Raw genomic sequence first — 12,662 nt, forward strand, 5'->3', positions numbered from 1 at the left:
CTCCCATCGATGGTTTTTCCATCATAAACTTTCTTTCTGATGGTCGTGTCGTGTGATAAACTTATAGGTGTGATTCCGTTAGATATGTCTAGCATGCATGTATTGTTTCTGTTGTCTCGGTTTGTTAAGACTTTAGAGTCCAGATTTGGGCTCCAGAGTTCAGATGGCGTGAAGCGAACGAGTCGTATGGGCGCACGATCGCCATGTTGATATTTCAGTGTACTGGTTATCGGTTGATATTTTAGTGCTACTGGAGTGAACTGCTCTTTGGCTGGTAGCAATACCAGTGCACTGCTCGGTTGAATTTTTCAGTGCGACCATAGTGAACTGTTCTTTGTTTATTTGTTTTGCTTCGAATTGACTTGAGGATCTTATAAATCGTACTTAGGGTTAGTCGCTTTGCCGTGAGCAAGTGCCCTATGCCGAGTAAAAGAGATTCGCGTTGAACGTGTTGTTGGGATGAGAAAAATTTAAGACCACTTCGGTCTTACAATTGTTTGTGTCCTGTTCAGACACATTGACGGCAGGCTGGTGGCAGTGTCTTTTATGATCAGCAAGATCCGAATGGTTTAGCTAGGTCACTGCAAAGCCTTCCTAATCAGGTATGCATAGTGTGTCACTGAATGTGCTCTCCTATGTAATATTTCAACATCTTCCTTTAATTTGTTTGCAAAAAGTATTTCAGAATATGTTACCACTGCGTCGTGTGTTCTTTTTTTTATCTGGATAGGCTAAGTTGGGTTAGAATTTCAGAATATGTTACCACTGCTTGTTTTGTTGGCCATCCCATTCCCATCGATGGTTTGGGCCAGCTGATTTGATATTTAAGGTGTGATATAAAAAAATGATGGTCGTGTGATAAACTTATAGGTGTGATTCTGTTGGATAGATCCAGCGTGCATGTATCGTTTCTTGTTTTTTCGGTTTGTTCGGAATTCAGAGTCCAGATTTGGATTCGCGGCTAGCTTCCTTGCTTCAGCTTGACTTGACACACGCTGAGATCGTTGTGCCTTCAATGGAGCTTCACCAAATCTAAATAGAGTTTTAACTCTTGCTTCCGATGAGTTGAGGTTTGTGGGGACTGCAGGTGCAAGGGTATATCTTACCTGACTGGCCTCCTGCCCGAGTGACTGTTTTCGTAGGTCAGGGGTCGTTGTAAACTGTTCTCCAGGTGATTAGTTTTTTATTTTTTCCAAGGAGTGAGTGTGTGGTGTTGTATGGGGTTTCTTTCCTCCTTTTTATTCTTCTTAATATAATGGTACGTAATTCTCCAGTGTGTTCGAGAAAGAAAAAAAAAAGATCGCGCGGAGCGAACGAGTCATATAGGCGCACGATCGGCGTCTTGGTATTTCAGTGTACTGGTCATCGGTTGATATTTCAGTGCAACTGCAGTGAACTGCTCTTTGGCTTGAAGAAGCCACCGCGCCAGTCGAAGACGCCGCTGGATCGAGGAAGGTTGGGCTGTCTCTCGCCCATGGCTGTCGGCAAGCGGGTCAGGAGCAAGCAATACAATGTGTTGGGGGGATGCCCTTGGCGTGCCACCCCCTCAGCCCCCTATGATTGTAATTTCACCAAGCCTCCAGTGTGGCCTATAAATACTCAAGGATATTACTGTGGAGAATGTGAATTAATGGTCATTTACTCCTGAATTTATTGTGACCCGCTGTGTTCATCCCGGTGTTACCCTTGTTCTTGTCCGCTTCTCACCCCTTCTCCTCTTCATGTGGGACACCCTCAGCCTCCTCCGCACTAATCCTTAGCGAGGGTAGGAGGCAAAGCAAAGCCCCCACAGTTGGCGCTGTTCGTGGGGATCCCATCGTACCACCTACCAAACAAACCATGGCCTGAAGGACCATAATCAAGGAACCACCCTCCTCCGACGGCTCCGTCGGTTCAACCTCCGCCGCCGCGGGCCAGGCTAACCAAATTGCACTACCTCCACGTGGAGTAGCACCAGCTCCAGGCACAGAGATCCCAGATGCACCCATCGTCGTGGCAGGTCTGCCTCCCGGCGATGAGCGGCCCGAAGGCATAGACGACCCGGAAGATGAAAGGGCCGAGTGGGCCGAAGAACGGGGACTCACGGCCCTGAATGTATGAAAAGTTAAACAAGAAAAAGCGCCACATTGAGGCTCTGGAGAAGTAGGCCCAAGTGCAAACAATCCATAAGAAAATAGCCAAAGCCCAAGAAGAGCTGAGGAGAATGGATGAGTACCTCGCCCACATCGAGGGCAACCTGGACCCTCTCCCAAACCCTGACCCTTCGTCCCGAACCCATCCTTGTCCTCGACCCCCAAGCCGACCCACCGCCACCCCTTCCGCCACCACCCCAAAACCCTTGCCTTCACCATCTCTTCGCAGCTGCCAATCAACCACTAAACCAAAGGAATCAACCACCACCTATGCCATACGACCCAAAATCCCCCCCACCCCCACCCCCCCTCCCATCTCAAATTCTCCAAACTCAAAGATGCCCACCTGCCTACAACCCTTAGAATCTCCCAAGGTACAATGGGAACGTGGACCCTCATCAATTCATCATGAGTTACAAGGCAGCCGTAACGGCAGCAGGTGGCGATAAGGCCACAATGGCCAGGTCATTCGTCATTATAGCTAGAGATATAGCACATAGCTGGTACGCCAATCTTCGACCTGGGTCCATTTTATCCTAGAGGGACCTCCGCGACAAACTGTGTTCCAACTTCAAAGGCGTTAACATAGCCCCAAATCACCCAATGGACATATTCAGCTGCGAGTAGGGAGCATTGATCGGTAATCGAGGATAAGGGTATGAGTTTGTTTCACTCGATTCGATTGGTATGGCATGAGGGTGAATCTCGTAGCTGAATGAGGAACAGGGTCCAGAAAGAATGGCTCTAGAGACTCACCCCACAGGGCTGAAAGGTATTGACATGGATAACCTTTCATTGGTAGTGGGGGTAAAGGTAGAGATAAAGAAAGCAAAAAGATATGACGATGGAAAGGGTAGCAAGGGTGAAGGTAGAGGTAAGGAAAGACAAAAGGGTAAGATGATTTTTTTTGAGAAAAGTTAAAAATAGAGATACGAGGACCAACTAGGTTCGAAGAAAGATACAACAACCATTCCCCGGCAACGATGCCAGAAAGCTTGTTGACATTTCTTAGCGTTGCTACCAGGTTTGTGTCCCCAGCAACGGCGCCAGAAAGCTTGTTGGGTATTTTAACGACTGTGAATAAATCCGCAAGCGCACGAATATCGTTGTAGCTTTCACCCGTGAGTATTCAAGGGTATCGTATCCACAGAGAACGTGTGTGCACTAACTCCTAACTTAGTCAGCCCAAGGACATGCCAAGACAGATGGCGAGTATAGAGAGGATTCCTGCAGTAGCACTAAAGATGAGTTAAAGGTCGATCTCTCGGGTAAGACTCACTTCGGGCACTGGCTTACCCCTGAAATGGTCAGGTGACTCCGGCCAACAACTCTATGCTACATCCTAACGTGGAGGATTACAAGGGACCAACAGAACTGTCACCACCTGCGGCCTACCTCTACAAACTGTCGGATATAAGGAAAACGAAGGATAACCCTTAGCCCAGACACCACATCTGCGCTACTGGTTACTACTACAGTCTAACTATGTCTGTTGACTCATAGCAAACTATAGCACTCTGTATAAATACGGAGCGATGAACTCACGAGTAAGAGAACTGATCTCACTCAAACAAAAGTACTATACAAGACAAGAATCACAAATACCAACTTACTCATACCTGAGGATGCCAGCATCCGTAGAGGTACAAGCTTGGAGAAGACAGCCGATAGGCCCGGTGCTTCCCCGAACTACTCCTCACCCTCCTACTCTAAGCACTAGCCTAGGCAGGACCTCACCTTTGGAATGGAGCTCTACATCTTCTCTTGTGTGGTGTGTCTTTTGTGGGGGGCTTTCCTCCTCCTTATGTAGCCTTTCCAAGGGTGGATCCATGGTTTAACTCACGGGGTGGTACTATCCCCATCCGAAACCGGCGTAAGGAAGCAGTGGGAGACTCCAGGAGAAAGTTGGGCCTGATTGGGCCCAATCAGGGGTCGGCTGAACCAGGTGTTCGGCCACACCCCTTCTGAGGCCTTTCGAAATTATCTTCAGTCAGTGCATTCCTCGTGGGCTCCTTGTGTAGGTTTCTGGGTGCACGCCTGAAGATAAGTTGGTTTAGCATGTCATTTTGGCCCTCTTTGTAAGTGTAACACAGGGTGTGATCTTTTGTGCATTATTCTGCGTTCTATGTATGTTTTCCTTGGTATTTATCCATGGGTGCCTGCATAACATGTCTCACCAAAACTTGTGGAAATAGTTAGAGTTAAATCCCTATCTCTATGTTTGGTGATTCATTTGGTGTTGGATGATGCAGAAGTTAGCGGTTGTATTTTCAACTTAACGATCATCAACATTCGCTAATTTATAGCCCTCAATGTTGGCTGCACACTTGTCAAGGTGGAGGCACTTGAAACACTCCTTCTTCTCCTTAATAGCCCTTTGCACCGCGTCATTCCACCACCAGGTATCTTTCCCTTCCTGTTTGCCTCTCCTACTCACGCCAAACACCTCTGAGGCCACCTTCCGAACATATGTTGCCATATTTAGCCACATGTCGTCTGCACTAATGAACACAGATCGATCGGATTGTATCTTTGATGTGGGTGGTTCCACCGCGTAGGTCGGAGGCGTCGGCTCATCGTGGCCATGCCGCTGCCTGTGCTTGACCTCACCACCACAACCAGTCTTGGCCTGTGGGGGAGAAAATCCTAGCGTCCCTGCTGTTGGCCCACAAGGGAGGAGATCCGGGCGCCGCTGCTGCTTGCCCGCGGGGGAGGAGGTCCTAGGCGGTGGGTGCCACCACCACTCGCCCGCGTGTGAGGAGGTCTGCAGCTCCACCACCGCTCGCTCACGGCGAAGGAGGATGACTGCTCACTAATGATCTCGCCCATGATGTCATTCATCATGCGGCAGATCCTCTTGCCGATGTTGACCACCACGGCGCCACCCTGGGCGGCGCCACAGGAGCCAGCGATGGAGCGGAGTAGGCCTGCGGCCTCCTTCTCCTCCTGTGTGCGGTGGAAGGACCGGACGCAGCGCGGGGAGAGGAGCTCGAGCTCGCAGATCTACCGCCGCTCACCCGCGGGGGAGGAGGCCCTAGGCGCCAACGCCACTCGCCCGCGCAGGAGGAGGTACGGGGCACCGCCGCCGCTCGCCCGCTGGGGAGGAGGCCCCGGGCGCCACTGCCGCTCGCCCGTGGGGGAGGAGTGCCGTCGGTTGTGTTAACACTGTTTTTTGGTACGTGTCAATTGGTTGAGCAGCCGATGGAGAATGGGCCAGCATTGGGACGAAGAAAAAGAATGATAGCATATTGGGCCTTTGGGCCAGGAAGAGCGTCACAGCTGATAGAGCTAATAAAGGAGCCAACGAGGTAATGTTGGCAAATTATCTGTTAGGATTTGTCTAGTTTAAGTTAGGAAAGTTTATTTCTTGATTCACAAGTTGTGATCTTGCCATATCGGCATCGGGGTCTGGGTTTAGGCCATACATAGCTGACCTCCGATGTTTGTAAATTTTGATCAACCACATCCAAACACAACCTTTACATTCACAGGCATCTACCTTTCAGTACGGCGACTTCGCCCTAGTTGCAGTAGTTTTTCTCTTTATGAGTTCTTCTTAGCAAGTATGTTCCATCGCTTGTTGAAAAGTTTCGAGTAGAGTTGCGTAGATGGATTCAGGTTGATGGCGCATTGCTTCTTCCTCCGTCTATGGCACTCAAAGTTATCGAGCATGTTAGATCCGTCCAACGGGATCTAACTGTTCAACAGTTATCGAGCTCTCTAGATCCGTCCGGCGGGGTTTAGTTTGCTCACCAAGTTATCGATAGAAGTTATCAATCTGTTAGGTTAATTGATCCATTAATCTAGCTTGTTGTTGCTTTTACCACCAAGTTATTGATATTTACTTAGTTCTCTCTAGGTTAATCTATTTGATCTAGTTTGTTCCAAGTTTATATCAGAGTTATCAGTAATTGTTTAGATCTTACTAGGTTGACTCGTTAATTTGGTTTGTTTTAAGCTTTTACCATGATTTATCCAGTTTGGATCTGTTCGCTGTCGGCTGACCACGTGATTTTATCACCATAGCTGATAGGACTCAAATCTAGATGTTGTTCTCCAAAGCTGCATCATTTTAGATCGGCTTATCACATTAGATCGGCTGTATGGTAGCGGATAGCTGACATCACCTGCACTCGGTTGGCTAGCCGATTGCACCCGAAAATTTATCGTTTATCTTCCTTGTCAATTGCAGGTCAAATTGATTGGCACGCCAAGCGCACCACACGCGTGCCAACTAGGTTCAGTACTCAGAGCGAAGAGATCTTCCCGGCCCTAGCGTACGTGGAGCCCGAGAACCCATCCGTGGCATTTTCGCGTCAACAGGTTGGGGGTGTAGCGGAGGGGAGAGAGGATGAGGATGTGGTGGGAGGCGGAGGGCGTGAAGCGGCAGGGTTAGCAAGGGCGCCAAGGGAAGGGTCGGGAGCCGGAGCCGGCTGGGGATGAGGAGGAGGCAGGCGGTGGGGAACTGGGGCGGCACAGATCTAAGGAGAAGAGGAGGGGTGATGGAGGCTGAGACATAGGTGGGAGCGGCGGCCGACAGAGGTAGGAAGATAAAGAGCTAGGGTTTTCAGTCGACTTGCCTTTTATCCATCTCAGGATTGATCCAAATCGTTGGATCGGAGATGGACTGCCGAGAGAAGTTGGGCCTTAGGGGAAAACAGCCCTAGCCAGGTTTCTCAGCCCGTTTAATATTTTTCATTTTTATTTTTCATTTTATGGCACCATTGTGAAGTAACACGCAAAAATAATTATCTTATATGCATCAATATATTTTTTATATGTAGTAGACTACATATAAGTCGTTGAGTAGGAGTTTCAAAATTTTTGGAATTGATTCACTATTTTTTTAGAGTTTAAATGAATTTCTTTGTGCTTATTGAAAGTATTCAAAATTAAACTATGTGTACCTCGAATAAGGTATGAAAAATTTTATAAAATCATATTTAGCCTCATATGTTCCATTATAACCCATATTATTGAGATATATCAATAATTCAATTGTTTCTTATATATAATTCATACTTCTATCTCCAAGATACCTTAGAATAATTATAATAATATCTAAATTTGGTCAGAAAATTCTACAAATTGGAATGGCATCATATTTTTGGTCCTTTTGCTTTCCATAAAAAATCAAGTGGTTCTAATAGTATGCCACTATATATTGTTCACAAATGGATACCTCTCTCACATAGTTTCATATATCTCAAGTCAAACTTTAAGATTTGAATACCTCATAATATTTTTTGAACTTCTATGGACCTCAAATTTGTACACAATCTTATGTTCACCATAATATTAGAAAATATAAAGTTATTTTACCAATTGTTATGCAAAAATATGTTTTTTCTGGACTCTATTTACTATTTAGGTAGAAGAAAACAAGCCATAAAAAATCCAATAATAGTGATTATCATACAAACAATGGACACTAAATGAAAAATCGTGGTTTTAGAAAAATTTAGGAGAAAAAACCATCAAATTTGGAGTTAATATAAGGTAGAAATAGTACTTACAAATTTTAATTCCGGATTAAAAAGAGAAATGTAAACTGTACATCTCGCTCGATGTGACGCAATAAATACAATATAATGCTGGAAGTTGTCACAACTATACATGTATTGCAGTGGTAAGACTTTGTCAGCTCGTACGAGGGGTTGCGAGTTCGTATTCCTCTTGCCTCATATTTTCCATTTTAACTCTATCTTATGTTCGGAGATTGATATATTTTGTCGCTTTATATCTAACAAACAAAGTTGCAGCTCAGTGGTCCATGTTATCCTCGTTGAGGGTTCGAGTCCTTCTTTGCGCCACTTCTTACACTTTTTACCATTTTAGCTCCGCTGGATATTGGTTAAATAGAGTGTAACCCCACGAATAAAATCAAAAGAACTACTTGGTGGTGTAGTGGTTGGACCTTCTACTTGTGAGCTGTGTCCTCTTTTTTTTTAAATTTTTTTCATTGATTTTTTTTCTGATTTAATGCCCAAAGTTATTTTTTTCAAGTCGTGTAAGTGAAATCAAGTGTCTCTCGGTCTAAGGTTCTAAGCTACATAGGAACTTAGGATGTCGTGTAATCAAATCTCTTACCTATGTAATAAGTTTTTTTAATCAACCTGTGTAATAAGTTAGAAATGTCATGTAACGATCGTTAGTTTAATTCATTAAGCGTAATCTAGTTAGAATTTGGAGTCGTAGGGTGTTGAAATGGTTACCGCACCTATGATATGTATGACTGTTGCCTTTACTCGATATCCGAAGAAACATTCGTGTCTGATGTTATCCGCATCGGGCTCGCTCCGTATTCGATACACATCTATTCATATTCGTAACCAAAGCAATCCGTATACGTATTTGTATCCAAGGCTATCCGTATTCGAATCTAAATCCAATAGAAAATGTGAAAACAAATACAGTATCGATAATATCCGTCTGTATCCAATCTGTTTACATCCATACGAGTAGTGCACATGGTTTGAAAAGAGGTTAAAACAATAGGGAAAAAAATCACAAGTCATGCTTACAACACACCTATATATTTTCATATTGGCCCCCCTCAATGCATATAATCCCAAGATGGTAATGCAATGATCATGAACTGTGCAATGGTGTCATTACTATGCCATGCATGAATGTTGTTGTAATGATCATGTATAAGAAGTTGTGGCTGTCATGATCTATTTTAAATTCATTCTGGTTTAGTTGAGCAAGAATGTTGATACATGAGTCAAATGTTGTAATTCAAGTTAGCCAGGGGAAGAATATACCACTGTTAGGATAAAACTGAATGGTCATCGAGCCATGGTTCTGAAAATTTCTAATTGATTATGATGCGAAGGTATTCCCAAAATTCGGCTAGGAGATTCATCTAAGGATAATATACTTATTTTGACTTTCAAGATAACAAGATTTAATAATTAGATTGGTATTATGTGAGACATTGGTCAAGTCATGCACCCCTAATAGTTATGAAATTTCGCCAGTAAATAAATGTAGATATTTCTAAAATTTTCTTATGAATAACACGAATTAGATTTGCTTTTATTAAGATGACTACCATCAAAATAGGAATATGCATAAATTGGAACACTATAAATAATAATACGATTTTAGTCATTTCTCCTAAACAGTAAACTAGCATGGAATGAAAAGTCTGTGTTGGAAAGATATCGGCGAGGTATACCGCTACTGATGGTTCCTCTTTTATTATTTGCATATTTTGAAATGGCCAAATTGTAGATAACTTGCAGAGTACTAAATTTGTCTAACATTTGTCTAACATCTCGGTGCGGCGGTATTCAAAATTCAGAACCCACAAACTAGGTATCTAAAAATCCGCAATTTTTGACAACACATAAAACTGAGTTACCTACAACTTTGTAATCATGAATTTGTTCAAATTTCATACAAAAAAAATCCAAACGGAATTTACTGTCTAATGTAGACTCCAAATCTTCAGAAAACAGAGCCCTAACCAAACACACTTCCTCTAAAACTTTCTTATCAGTAAGATGATCTTGATGGTGAAGACTGTGCGAACGACAGCACAGCTCAAGAACTCAACGTAGCAAGATCTGTTTAGTGTATGGAATTTATGAGAATTCTATATGCCCAATGTCACACCCTGAATTTTTTGGATTTCAGGATGTGATTAAAATTAAAAATAAATAAATAAACAATTTTCTCATTGTTTTAAAATTTTGCAACATTTTCTTTTGTTCACAGGGAATTTAGTAAAAATAAATAAAGTTTGTTTGGATTTAAAAAAATTAAAATGAAGTTGGTTGTGTGTTGCACTCATGCTACCCTTGCATTGTTTTAATGTTGTGGTTCAATTTGAATTTGAATTCTTCAAATTTGAGTTCAAATTGAATTTGTTTGAATCTCTTGCAAAAGAAAAAATAGCCTCTTTCGGCCCAAAATGCCTCAGCCGGCCCAGCCCTTTTCCTTTCCCCTTTTCTCTCCCGCGGCCCAACTTCAACCGCCGGCCCGTTTACTCTTTCCCACCGGCCCAGCCCGCCACCTCACTGATGCTTGGGCCCCGCCCGTCGGACCCTCCTTCTTCCTCGTGCCCGACCTGGACTCCAGAGTCCGGCTGCGCCCCGCGCGCCGCCTCGGCGTGGCCCGCACACCAAGGCCCCGGCCCCGGTCTATAAAAGCAACGCCCCGCACTCCCTGGAACCCTACCAAGTCGCAGCCGCCGTTTTCGCTCGCGAAACCCTAGCTTCCGCCGCCGCCATTGCTGAGAGCTCGGAGTCGCCGCCGCGCCGCCGTTTCTGTCACTCCCTGTCGACTTCAAGCCTCACAGGAGCTTCGCGCCGAGGTAGTGGAGCCCAAAGGCTCGTTGTCCCCCTCCTTCTCACTCTGCTCCGCCTGGAACCGCTCGCCGTCGCTTCGCCATGCGCCGCCGCGAGATCCACCCCGCCCGATCTAGCCCACGCTGCTGCCCAAATTGAGTTCGCCGTGCTGCGCGCTCGCTTCCCGAGCTAGCCGCGCTCGAAATCGAGCCCCGGACGGCTAATTCCGATCTGCTCCGGTGAGCTCGCCACCGCCCGCCGCCGCGTAGCACTGCCGCCGGTGCCCAGCGCCGCTACCCGCTCCGCCTGGCCAATCTGAGCCATCCGATCTCGATCCAACAGATTAGATTAGATCTAGTCCGGAGTCAACAGAGCTGATAACGGTAAACCATAGGACGTTTTGCAAAATGGCCCCTCTGTTTGCTCAGAATCAACCCGCGATCCACATATGTTCAAAAGTATTTACATGGAAGCCCTTTATTTCCTGGTTAAGCCCCTGACTTTTCCTAAAATCTAACCCACCATCCAGGACCTCTAGTTTTGCTTTCTAGCCCCTAAAGTTTAGGTTTTATTATGTATAAGTCCATGGTTTCTTTAGAGTTAGCCCCTGGAAGTTCAAAACTCTCACAAACAAGTCCCTGGTGCACTGTTTTAGCCATATCTTTCACGTTTAAACTCCATTTTCATCGATTCTCACGCTCACGTGATCCTTGCAACGTGTGCAATAGCTTTATAACATTTTTATCCTCTGTGAGCACACTTTGTTGTGTCTTACAAATCTTTTCCGTTAGTCCTTAACCTTTTAGTTAATCGCAACTAGATCCCTGAAGCATCGTTTAGTCTATAGAATCACTGTTTTAGTTCTGTTTTCTGTGTTTCTTGCGCTCTCGTAACCGTAGTCGCGAGCCCTATCCTTTAGTATGCTCTTTTAAAGTCTTTCTTTTGTCTTGGTGTATTGTTCTTATATGTATCTTTTTGATTGTTTTGTATGGTTGCTCGTTGATTGCTCCAAGTAGAAGGATCTCCGTTCGAAGATTGAAGATCAAGAGTTCCAAGTGAGCAAAAGCTGAAGAGCAGTAAGAGTAGCTTTTCGTTGGAGAAAGGCAAGTGACCCTAACCATACTTCTATCTATGCTTATTTACAAGAGTATTATGATTTAATTTGAACATGGAGAACCACCCAAGAAAACCGTACAACCACAATACTATATGGCTCTGGTCTTGGCTGATTAATTAGAGACTCTAGCTTGTGACAATCTTACTGAAAGGGCAAGAGGGGATGCATCGACGGGGTATAGCTCAGTCCTCTTGGGGGAATTGGTATTGTTTAATGGTCCTTTGGCAAGGTACCACCTCATTAGGACAGTGTTATGACCGCTTTGACTTGAAACCTGAGCGAATTGTAATGGGTTAGGGAATCTTTGTAAAGGCCTCGTAGCGTCCCTATGCAATCACACCTCGGAAGTGTGGTATTGTGCCTAGCTAGCACATTGCGTGGTTGGGTTCAAAATTCTTAGGAACTTTTACGCGAATTGTGGTGAAAGTGTACAACCTCTGCAAAGTTAAAACTCACCGGTTAGCCGTGCTTACGGTCAAGAGCGGCTTGGACCCACACATGATTAACAAACTTAAAGATGTATTTAAATCACTTTCTGGTTATTTCTTGTGGCCTTGCTGAGTACCAACCATAAGTGTACTCACCCTTGCTTACTGCTGCTCAGAAGGAGAAGGTGTATAAAGATTTTTGAAGATGTTGCTGAGTTCTAGGCGTACGCAACTCCCAGTCGATTGCCTGTGAAGTTGAAGCCATCGTTTCCAGGATAAGCTGTATAACTCCGATAATCTTCTATTTGTTGTAATTCTCTTTTTCGTGATACTGTACTGATTATTCACTTATGATGTCTCTATATGTATGAAACTTGATCCTGGCATATATATAGTTATGCATTCGGTTTTTTCCTTAAAACCGGGTGTGACACCCAACAAACCAACAAAATACAAGAGATGAATTTAAATGAATGACATGATGCATGCACATCCTATACAATTCCCAACTGCAAAAGCTTTTTGCTTGAGGCATTCAGTTCCCTGTAGTGTTTTTTCTGTATATTTGCCGATTTATTTGAGTTCACTCTAGTTAGCGCTTGCACTCTGGTGATGGCAGTTGGTAGGAAATGAAGGTTGGTTGGTTGGTTATCTCGAATACTCATAAGATCCATTCTTCTCAATGTGA

This window comes from Panicum virgatum, chromosome 4N (genome assembly GCF_016808335.1).
Source record: "Panicum virgatum strain AP13 chromosome 4N, P.virgatum_v5, whole genome shotgun sequence".
In the NCBI taxonomy this organism is placed as follows: Eukaryota; Viridiplantae; Streptophyta; class Magnoliopsida; order Poales; family Poaceae; genus Panicum; species Panicum virgatum.